This window comes from Anser anser (assembly GCF_964211835.1).
Source record: "Anser anser genome assembly, chromosome: 2".
Lineage (NCBI taxonomy): Eukaryota > Metazoa > Chordata > Aves > Anseriformes > Anatidae > Anser > Anser anser.
Window position 1 is genome coordinate 2,285,674 of NC_139721.1, and position 10,458 is coordinate 2,296,131.

General features: G+C 41.4%; 1 long non-coding RNA gene across 1 annotated transcript; it reads right to left on the minus strand.

The window, feature by feature from the left end:
- Positions 1-6,130: 6,130 nt before the first annotated feature.
- On the minus strand, positions 6,131-9,643 carry LOC310894480. Its single transcript, XR_014579945.1, has 3 exons — positions 9,547-9,643; positions 8,005-8,091; positions 6,131-7,928 (listed from the first exon to the last, which is right to left on the minus strand). It is a non-coding gene; the product is annotated as an uncharacterized lncRNA (long non-coding RNA).
- Between the last annotated feature and the right edge of the window lie 815 nt (positions 9,644-10,458).

Consider the following 10,458-nt stretch of genomic DNA (forward strand, 5'->3'; position numbering starts at 1 on the left):
TCTTGCAGAGCTTCATAAAGCATAGCTGTCACCTATAGCACATGGCGTTCCGGGCTGGCAACCACAGCATCCAAATAGATATCTGCAGCAGCTCCTGCAGACCTCCAAACTCAGAAGCCACTGTTTTGCAGAAAAGTAAGTCCTAGCCACTAGTGGATCTGCCACGTCTTGTCATTTTACATTCGTTGACCTCTGACATTTGTTTTCCAGCACGTCTCATCTCTAACTTACAAAGGAAAAATAGTCTGGAACGTTATTCAGGGAAGGTTATTGACCCTGGTGCCCAACCACTCTGCTTTACATGTGTCGTACACACCAGGAACATTTGAATCACAGGTAGCTGAAGGAAGCGTATTACCATTCACGGTGAGGGATGCATGCCTAATACAGAATCAGAATCTGAAGCTGATATAGGCAGGCTGAGGCTTCCCAGTCCTGTCTTGTGAGTTTTGCAAAGCCGTAATAGGGAAAATAAAAAATGTGAGTGGTTTAGTTTAATATTTACCAAATAAAAGCAGGATGAGCTCTTGCTGCTTGGTTGGCAGAGCAAAGACTCAGTGATAGAACAGACAAAATCACTGAGGTGAGACTCTCATTGATTGTGCTAGCAAGTCAAGTCATGTATATGAATTGTCATGCTGTTATCATGCTTAAAGCCAGTACTGTAGCTCCCACTTCTTATAATTGCTCTGCAATAACTCAGGAGCAAAAGCCCATTTGTCAAAAGTTTCCTCTGTCAATTGAGCTATTTCCAACACCTTTCACTTCCCTCGGTTTCTTCAAGCAATCATGTGAATTTAAAGGATTTGATTACTACTTGGAGACCATTTTGTAAGACCAAAAGCCATAAAGCAAACCTTATCAGCCCTGGTAGATACATTGCAAACCTCATGATATTTTTTGTGCCTTCAAGGGTAGGCAGAGCAGTTGGCTGGGAAAAAAAGTGATAGAGAGAGATGCAGAAAGCCAGGTAGGGTGTGCTTAGTTATTGCAGCCTGTAAACAGTCGCAGGAAGCTGCTTATCATGAAAATGCAAATGACTCACTCTGTTCGATCTGAAGGGAGAGCAAGAAAACCAGTCAAGGTGTTGCCAGAGTTGCCAGGAGAAGCGTTTAAGCAGATGATCACTTCACACGCTGCCAGCTTAAAACAGGGACTGTGATTTTTATATTAACTCAGCTGTCATGCCGGGAAGACAGATATCCTGATGGGAAAAGGGGAAGGAGATGTTAGGTGAAGAATGGAAGGAGAAGTAGTGGTAGTCTTATTGCTGTAGAAAGATGTAGCAACTCTTTTTCCTGTCATATGTCGAGCATACCTGAGAGATGCCCCATAGTCACAGAGGCCCAAGACTAAATTTCTCTGAGAAGAGATGTCAAAAATTATTTGTTGCATGCTTTCAAGCATTAACATACATGCTGTGGGAAGGATGGGGCTTTGATGGTATCCATCTTTACAGCCACTTCCCTGGGAAAAATTGGAGAAGATTTCAAGAAGGAGCTCTGGAATGATAAAGCAGGCAAAGGGATTATTACCCAAATTGCAGGTGGGAATTAATCTATGCATGTCATTGCTGCCACACCCTCTTGCAGCAAAAAATTATTCGGGCATAGTGCACAACTACACAGAGGGGCCGCAGCAAAACCTGGCCACCGTGCAAGTCTCTGAGGATGCTGCTGACACCTCTGTCCCCAGGTCTTCTTCACCCATAGAGGATATAAATAGCACTGTCACTTCCATATATTCAGATTAAATGCTAAGAGTTACAGATCACCAATCTTCACGCCCAATTCTTTACAGCTTTTGGGAGTTAGATTGCAAGTTCATTGCTGACCAAAATATCTACAAGGATTTTTGTAGCTTTCTCTTAACTGAGTCAGAATGACAGCTGCCAGGGAATTATTCAATTACAGTACGGCCATTTACCTGTTCCTGTTCTGTTATGGAATATAATAAAATAATAATAATTTAAAAGTGAACTGAGGCAATGAAAGAAAGGAGAAGAAATAAAAGACCATTATAGGAAAGAAAATATTGTTTTAATTGTTTTGGATATTTGGATATAATGAAGCCTCACCCTTTCATTTCATTCTCTCTCTCTCTTTTTTTTTTTTTTTTTTTTTTCCCAGAAGAGAACATTGCTACTAAAAGTGCATTTAGCTAGAATGGACCAATCCTGATCATAAAATAATACTTTCATCTCCTACAGGCTGCAAATCATCATATAAATCAAGGGCGATTTGACACCTAATTTCCTGTGTTTCTTAAATTCTTCCCTAGCTGCTTCAATAGCTCAGTGTGCTGAGTTCAGCCACTGTACCACTAGATAACATCTGGCCAGAGGATACTGGGGCATGAAGCCTCTTAGTGGGGTACCACCAATTGTGGTGACATCCAAAACTCTTAGATACTCCTACAGACATCTAGTTTTAGTCCTACAAACTGGCAGTACCCCATCCACCTGAGAAAGAGGGCTGTGGTCACGTAGAAGTATTTCTGACCACCAGCACACACCTACTACTCTCTGGGATGTCCTCTTGCAATAAGGACAGCTTCTTTCCGCAGTCCATGGATGGCCTGGGTTGGGTTATCCTTCCTGTAACTGATTTCTTCTAGGCAGCTTCATATTCCGTCCTGGGTTTCTGTACATTCACATGGTAAATCCAGAGCTACATTTCATTTTCTTTTTCCACTGTCAGGAAGATGCATTAGGTATTACAGCAGTACTGCTCTCTCATTTACTTCAGAGAAATTGTGCAGGACTATTTCGGGCAGCCTAAGTGGAGCAGACAGTTTCATAAACTCACTCATGATTGACTTGGCACTGAGCGAGCTTGCCAGGAGACACAGTGTACTATAATCAATACTTTCTGGTAGCCTGCTGAGGTCTTCTCAAAATGGTTGAAACTCCTCTACTATTGCTCATTTAGTGGCCCAGATGAGATAAGTAGAGTCTTTTGGTGCCTTTGTGTATTCCTGGAGTAAAACTGCATACCAAGTCAACTTACTGACCTCTGTTTTTTTCCTGGCCATGATTTAATTAGGTTATAACCTCCTTCCTCATATGTTGCCATAGGGCCAAGCATCTCTGGTGTGATTTCACTGACCTAGGCTCATGGTATTCCATTCTCTGGGGCGAGAGGAGGCAACAGCAAAACTGGACAACCCCTATATCTATTCTGACACACATCCCCTTTAAAAAAATAATAATTAAATAAAACAATGTCCTTTGCACTGGTTTATTCCCATGCTCTACTGCTGAATGAGATATATCTCTATGTAAATCTCAATTCAGAAAGGTCAGAATTTATTGGCTTGTTCTTCATTTGGTTTTTATCTTTCCATCTTGGCACCAGGCTCACTACATGTGTTGTACATTTGGTCTTCCATATTCCAATAGCACACGGAAGATACCTAGTTTCACCCTCCGTTTTTCTTGCTCTTAGATGTGGATACGAACAAACCATCAGCTACCAAGGAAAGATGAATTTTAAGGAGGTGATTGGGATCCTCTGGGACCAATCAGAAGATTCTTTTGCCTTCTACTTGAATATCAAACAGCCGCCAACCCCAACCTAGGATAAAAGGGTACATTAACTCCATGTTATGTCCCAACCATTCTAATGCAAATGACTGGGTCTTTATGTGTTAGTCTTCACAGATCCTTTGATGTTATCTGCCCAAGGTCTATCAAGTCTTCTCAGACTGACATTTAATTGCATTTCTAATTTGAGAGTTGGATACAGAACCTGCTTATAATTACTGGCATCATCAAGTTGAATAAGGCATGACACATGGCTGGTTTGGGCTCTCCGGTGGAGAATGTCCTGCAGAAATGCCTGTGGGAGACATCAAATATTTCTCCTCAGTTATAGAGGTAGTATGTTTGGAGGGGAAATTGCTTTGGTCCAACCCCTGGCTCCACACAGGACCAGCCAAAAATTAGACCCTATGTGTGAAAGCATTGTCCAAATATTTCTTAACTGCAGCAGGCTCAGTGCCATGACCATTGCCTTGGAGAGCCTGTCCCAGTGCCCGACCACCCTCTTGGTGAAGAACCTTTTCCTACCAGCCAGCCTGACCCTCCCCTGATGTAGCTTCATGTTTTTCTGTCAGGCTCCGAACAACCTTTGAGTACTGTTGGACACACTGATCAGATGTGACCCTTAGCCTTACTGATATCAACAACAGATCCATTTGGGTGATTGGCACAGAAGAGATACACAAAACCAGAACACCTGCCAGTTTTTACCAGGACCTCATGGCGTGACCTCAGACCATAGCCATTTTATTATGTATGTAACTGTTAGCAGTCAGGAAACATTGCCACAGTACCCAATTTCCCAGATATTTAGTTGAACAACTCACAGATTTAAGGGCAGAAGGACTAGCAAGACCATTTTTTTAGACCTCATCCTAGAGCTATGAAGGAATGGAGTCCTGAAAATCAGTAGGGATCAAGTTGTTTCAGAGACCTCTTTATCTTGGCCAAGGATTTGCTGGGAGGATGTTCATACTGAACCTAGCTCCACAGGTTTTTGAACTATGAAAATATCTCATCCACAGGGCTTTGCTATTTCTCAGCTGCTGTCAGTTGACTTTCTATTACAATTCCCTGCATGTTCCTAATAAACAAAATGTTCTTGTTGCAAATTAACGATATCGGACCCATCTACGTCAAGGCAAGCATCAGGAGTGTGAAAAATCCAAAGCATCTGGCATGTTTCAGCAGGTTACTGGGCTGCCCAGGCTCTGTGTCTCAATTCTTATCTTTTTTTTTTTTTTTTTTTTTTTTCAATAGAAGAATATAAATAACTCTAGAAACAGAACATAGTGTGCCACTGTTCAATAAACTAAAAAGGTTACTTGCTGAGAGAACTCAAACAAGCGGGACAAGTTTGCTCAGAACCAGAAATTTGAAATCACTGTGTTTTAATCAGCCAAACAGCAAGTTTCAAATAGCCATGGGTCTTAACCCAGAAAAAATAAGTAACTAGTGTCTTTGGTATACTGTTCAAATTCGGGGTGGTAATAGAGATTGTCAGAGACTTTTTGCCTCCCAAAGGGTTGTTTGTCAGTTTAATAGATTTTGGGAGTCAACAGAAAAACTGGAATCATCTATTTCTGTGGACTCTTCCTTCCCCTACCCACGGCCAGTAACACATGGGTGATCAAACTACCACCTCTTTCATTAAGGGTCTAACATCTGTATTTCTTCTGTTCACAGACTGTCTAGCACTGGCAAGTTTTATGGGCAATATTTTGCCCAGGAGTCATGGCTTGAGAATGACTGCTTTCATCTGACAGCCTGCATCATGTAGTGTTCAGCTTCTTCAGCAAATCCACAATACCATAAAATAAAAACTTCATCAAAGACTTTCAGAGAGACATCATCTCTACAGTGCTGAAACATCAGCTTTTGTACTCTTCTCTAGGCATCTGCTAATGCTGCAGGGGACAGGACACTGGACCGAGTTGTTTTTTTTTTTTTTTCCTTAAGCATCTGTTCTTATGTTCCTCTCTAACATGTCTCTGACATAGAACAAGTATTTTAATATTTAAATGCATTATTTCATAGAAACTTCCTTCTGCTTGCAGTGAAGTCAAAATCAACATGTTATCTTGGAGATGTTTCCAGTCACCGACCTCTAAAATTCAGTCTCTGAATTCGGGGTTTATCAAAAATATTGCACGTGCCAGTGTGCACTAAATAGATAAATAAATACATTAAAATAAAATGAAGTAAAATAAATAAATAGATAAGTGTGTAGTTCACATCAGCCCTTTACCAATTTTTTGTTTCAGTTAACTGCTGAAGAAGTTGCCTCTATGTCTTTCATCAAAATTCTGTGATCTCAGATTGCATTATTATTATTTGTGTCACATCTAATTAGTTCTTTCCTTCCTTTATTATTCTCCCTTATAATCCTATTCACTACTCTTGTTCAGAATCAGATGGGCCCAAAATCAGATAAAGCAGTGCAATGTGATCTCGCAATCCCTATGTTTAGTACATGGGAAAGTAATTTAAATTATTTTTTAATCCATGAATCTATTACTGTGGCTGAAAGAGCTGAGATAGTATCAAGAGGGTTGGTGGTGACTGTTAGGTTCTTTACTTGTTAATTACAGTGCAAGTTTTAATTTTTTGTTACAGCACAAACCCTACACAGAGTGGCAGATCTGGAAAGCATAAACAAATTTTGGTGAATGCATGTTGCAGACTTTTTTCTATCCACAGAGGACATTATGTCTCTCCTGTGGATCTCTAGACCTTCAGCTCAATCTGTAACTTTCCACTCTATTTGCTTTTATAGGTATTTTATTCAACCCTGGCCTGTTGGCCCAGAAGACATCTACTATATATTTGAAACATAGGTAGAGGGAGGAATGCAAAGTTTCAGTTTCTGAGTTTAGTTTTAAAGTTGTCACTTCTGAGCATGGCAAAGTTCCTGGCCACAGCATTGTTTAAGCATACTGAAAATGTAATTGTGTTGTTTGTTGGAGATTTTCCAATTTATTGTTTTTCCTGACCTTCTTTCCACCTGCTTCCAAAGAGGTAAAGGAGTCTAAAGGGATGTGCTTTAGAAGGAAGGTATAAAAGGGAGGGAAAAATAGAGAAACTATCACTGAGTTTTCACATGAGGTTAGGATGGGAACAGTAGCTTCAAAAACAGACCTAGGGCTAAGCCTAGATCTCTTCTAAATGCACACCTGGACTCAGGGTTGGATTTCTCCTGTACTTTTCTCATTTGGTGCAGTACAGTAGATAGCAAGCCAGATACCATGTGCTAATAACCAATCACTACTACACAGCAAGATCCAGCTGCCCAGCAATCCAGATCAGAAGACTGGGTTCTCCTTTTAATATCATGCATTCTCCTACTGCCTGTAGTCTCCTGATGTGCACATTTCAGGCAGCTAATTACCTTGTCCGTACACATAACATGCATAAAAAATTCAATCACCAGCAGAGCCACGTGTTGTCTGGATGCTCTTTACCTTTACATGCCATTTTCGAATATTTTTTTGGTGTGCTTGTCCTCTGCACTGCCCCACAGATGTCTCACGTAGGCCTTTGTTAGTCTTCAAAGGGATGTGCACTTCATGCCTATTAGAACATTATTTTCTGCTTATCAGTCACACTCTAGTCCCTCATTTACAATTGCAGTGCTACTATAATTACACTCCATATTTTACAGACCTTCATAGCAGTGTTTTAGTTTACAAATTGAAGAGTTTACTCATGCCAAAATGTTTTGTTTCGTTACCAATTTCTTTTTTATTTTTAATTTTCCCAGTAAGCCAAAATATCAATTATTTGCAGAACTCTAATTTAGAAAAGAAATTAAGGAATACATTTGTAACTGTGTGCTATTAACTATTAAATCTGCTTAACTAATTCTGTGATGGATTATTCACCCCTGGAATTCTTATACCAAGAAGATATTTTTTGCTTGTTATAGTGGATTTCTTCTATTAAGAAATTATGTTTTAGTATTAGCATGGCTATTAGACTTGAAGTAAAAATTACTGTGGAAAAATCCTATTTCTTGTCTCAGCAGGCAAGAAGTCAGATTAGGTAATCACTGCACTCTCTTCCAGTCAAATAATTTGAAATTTAGTTTACATCATTTATGATGGTGTCACATCTTCTGTCTGTCTCTTTGTTCATGGTATCAGGATTGTCAGGGCTGCAAAATTATAAATTAGCAACACTTGTTAGACATGAGGGTCTCACACAGGGCTACACATCTTTTCAGAACTGCCATTGGCTCCCTCTGGGATGAAGACAAATCCAGAGAAAAATAGCCACCCGTTGATGTCCATAGGCTTTTGTGTCCATGATCTCCAGAACTAGTTGTTGTGGGCTTCTGTTGTGAATATATAGAGGAGAGCTGGAGAATCTTCTACCTCCAGGTAAATATCTAAAGTAGGAAAGATGGAACAAACTTATTTAGAATATGACTTTCTTGTCTATGACGAAAATTGAGGGTGACTAACCCAGGTGGAGAAGTGTGTAGTCAGAGAAACCCAGACTTCATCTCTCTTAGTTGTCTATCTGTAGTCAAGTTCAACAGGATGTTTTCACTAAAAAAAAAAATAAAAAATAAAATTAAAAAAAAGGTTTCTAAAATGTTTGAAAGAATAAAAGATCAGATTGGACAGTCAAAGTATTTATTAACCAAGGAAAGGCAAATCAGATTGTGGTGGTTTAACATTGGTATGTAGCCAATGCCACACCACTCTGTCACTCCCCCTCCTCAGAGGAATAGGAGGGAAAAAAGCTCATGAGCGTAGATAAGGGCAGGGAGACCACTTAGTAATTACCATGACAGGCAAAACCGACTCAGCATTAAGAGGGATTAATGTAATTTATTGCTTACTGGTAACAGACTAGAGCAGTGAGAACCAAAAGCAAAATAAAACCACTTTCCCCCCATCCGCCCTCTTCTACATACTCCTTCCCAGTGGCAGGCAAACAGGGAAGGGGGGCTGCGGTCAGTCCCTAATGCTCTGTCTCCGCCTCGCCTTCACGGTGTGGGCTGCCCACAGGCAGCAGCTCTTCAACAACTGCTCCCACACAGCTCCGTCCCACGGGGTCCATCCCCCAGGAGCAAACTGCTCCAGCACGGGTCCCCCCCGGGCGGCAGCTCCCCCCAGACCCCCTGCTCCTGCGTGGGCTCCTCTCCACGGGCTGCAGCTCCGGCCCGGGGCCTGCTCCTGCGGGGGCTCTCCATGGGCCGCAGCCTCCTCCAGGCCACATCCACCTGCTCCACCGGGGGCTCCTCCACGGGCTGCAGCGTGGAGATCTGCTCCGTGTGGGACCCATGGGCTGCAGGGGGACAGCCTGCTCCACCAGGGGCCTCTCCGCAGGCCGCAGGGGAACTGCTGCTGCATGCCTGGAGCACCTCCTGCCCTCCTGCTGCACTCACCGTGGGGGTTGCAGGCCTATTTCTCCCACATTTCCTCACTCTTCTGTCCCAGCTGCTGCTGCTGCCCAGCAGTTTGGGTTTTCCCCCTTCCTTAACTCTACTCTCCCACAGGCCCAACTAACAGCACTCACTGGGACCAGCAGTGGGTCCCTTTGGAGCTGGCTCTGACCTGACATGGGGAAGCTGCTGGGCTCTACTCACAAAGGCCATCATTGCAGCCTCCCTGCTACCAAAACCATGCCACAAAAAAACAATAGGCATACAAAGTGCATGGTCCAAAATCTTAATATGTTGAAATACTACAGAATTCTCAGCGGAGATTCAGAATTACTGTGACTTTCTTTTTATACATTCCACATGTGTAAAGTTAAAAACAAAACAACATACAAAATCAATCAAGCAAACAAAACAAAACAAAAACCACTTGCTTATTGTTCTATCAAGATCATCCACAGACAGATAAAAACTAAGAAAAAAAAAAAGTAGCTGTTCTGCAGTCAGCATTACTATCCTTACTGTACACAACTTTTGCATGCCTTCTAATATCGTAATTCAAGCAATATAGAAAATTCTCCCATGGATCAACAATAATTTAGAAAGAGGTCTCTACTGTTACGCTTGATTAAATCTGGATCTAATGAAACTCCATCACAAGGCAAGTTCTGGGTCCAAAGAGAGGAACTATGGAGGCAGGAGATCCCCACTCCCACAAACCTCCAGCCCCACAAAGTCTTTTATAAAGACTTTTATAAAAGTCTTTTTCCTTTTATACGGGCTTGTTGGGAATTAACTGATCAAATGTGGCTGCCATCAGATCATCACAGACCGAGAAAAGAGCAGCTGAGCTTATCCAGTGACAATGATGGGGAGGGTTCTTGCATTTATCATTTATCTCACCTTTCTTGTGGGAGTTGGGTTCACAGGAAAGCACTCTCCAGTTTGGGGCAGAAAGATGGATCACTAAAATACTGAGCTGGGCCCTCTGCTTAAGGGATTCAACCCTTTAATTTCTTTATTTTTTTGAGAGTATGGGACAATGAGAGATTAAGATTTGATGAAAATAATATTTCTTTTTCGTTGTTGTTGTTTGTTTTCTTGACTCTTTTCTTCTTCTTTGGTGAAAATACGATGAGACAAGGGAACCCAGAACAGAAGCTGTGTCTTATTATATACAGTTCGGAGACTAAAAAGGCTCTGACCAAGGTTAGTGCCTCAAGATACTGCTATCAAGTATTTAATAAATGTTGCTAATATCACATCCTTAAAAGCTAGAGAGAGCTGTCCCTTCGTTTTAGACTTAAGATAGCTTAAATTTTCATCCTGAGGTTAGTCTAAGCCTGACCCAAATTTTGTTGTAAGACTCAAAGCTCTCTCTGGAGTTTCCATTTAGCAGGAGTCAGGTTCTAGGTCATCAAGAAAACTTCTCAAATTTCATTAAGAAAATTTCCCATGTCTCCTCTTTCAGTATAATTTCACTTGCCTCTGAAATACTGGAATTTACTCATTGCTTGAGGCAAGATAC